Source organism: Terrapene carolina, unplaced genomic scaffold (assembly GCF_002925995.2).
Source record: "Terrapene carolina triunguis isolate 2854851 unplaced genomic scaffold, T_m_triunguis-2.0 Scaffold42, whole genome shotgun sequence".
Lineage (NCBI taxonomy): Eukaryota > Metazoa > Chordata > Testudines > Emydidae > Terrapene > Terrapene triunguis.
In genome coordinates, this window is record NW_020664393.1 from 16,760,429 (window position 1) to 16,761,945 (window position 1,517).

A 1,517-nucleotide genomic window follows, 5' to 3' on the forward strand; every position below is an offset into this window, starting at 1 on the left:
GCTAAAAGGAGATTAGCCTGTAAAAGGGAGCATTCTGGAACTGGTGAGGATCTTATTTGTATTTAGTTTGATTAGACATAGATTTGTGCATTTTATTTTATTTTGCTTGGTGACTGTAATCAGGCATGGACTCACCCCAGCGGCGCTTCCTGCTGGTCGTACCAGGAATTAGCTCACCAGCCTCTGGAGCGCCCTCTGCAGGCCGGTGATCCGCCTGTCATTGGCCCCATGTCCCTCCTGGACCCCGGTGCCCTTGGCTTAGGTGCTGCCCCCCCCAGCAGTACCCCACTCTTTCTCTGGGTCTCCCCACCCAGGGGAACCCCCACCTCCTATCCCAATGTCACCTCAGTTATGGCTACTGCCAGTCACCATCTAGCCCCCGCGCCCTGGGGCAGACTGCAGTCTATCAGCCAATCATCACCGGCAACAAGGGGTTTGGACTGGCTGCCTTTACCCACCCTCAGGCTGCCCTCTGCAACCCCAATACCTATGTGGCCATAGGACCAGGACCAGGCCCTGCAGCCTGGGGAGTTGCTGGCCTAGGGCTTTCCCCAGCCCTGCCTCACTCTAGGTCCCCAAGTGAGCTCCCTGCAGCCAGGCCTGTCTCTCTCTATGGTCAGAGGGAGACTGCTCTGCTCTGACTACCCTGGCCTTCTTATAAGGCTGAGTGGCTCAGTTTGGGGCGTGGCCCCAGCAGCAGCCACTTCCCCAATCAGCTGGGGTTTTGCCCCTTTACACAGCCCCAGCCCTCTGCAGGGCTTTTCCAACCCCTTCAGGGCTGGAGCGGGCGTTCACCCCGCTACAGTGATGTACTTTGTTCTGTCTGTTACTACTTGGAACCGCTTAAATCCTACTTTCTGTATTTAATAAAATCACTTTCTACTTAGTAATTAACTCAGAGTATGTATTAATACCTGGGGGAGCAAACAACTGTGCACATCTCTCTATCAGTGTTATAGAGGGTGAACAATTTATGAGTTTGCTCTGCATAAGCTTTATACAGGGTAAAACGGATTTATTTGGGTTTAGACCCCATTGGGAGTTGGGCATCTGAGTGCTAAAGACAAGCACACTTTTGTGAGCTGTTTTCAGGTAAACTTGCAGTTTTGGGGCACGTAATTCAGACCCTGGGTCTGTGTTGGAGAGTGTCTGGCTCAGCAAGACAGGGTGCTGGAGTCCTGAGCTGGCAGGGAAAACAGAAAGGAGGTAGTCTTGGTACGTCAGGTGGCAGCTCCCAAGGGGGTTTCTGTGATCCAACCCGTCACAGAAAGTATACACACACACACACACACAATATTATTTTTGTTGCCACATTTTGAAGGGTTTTATGTGTTCAAATAATTAACATAATATAACATATACATAACATATAGTATAGAAAATTATAAGAATGTTTGTATACTGCAGGTGAGACAATCAAAACCCTTATTTTTGTATTATACCCAGGACATGTATATATCTCTTTATCACTGTCATAACTATAAAGGGAAGGGTAACAGCTCTCTGTGTACAGAGAC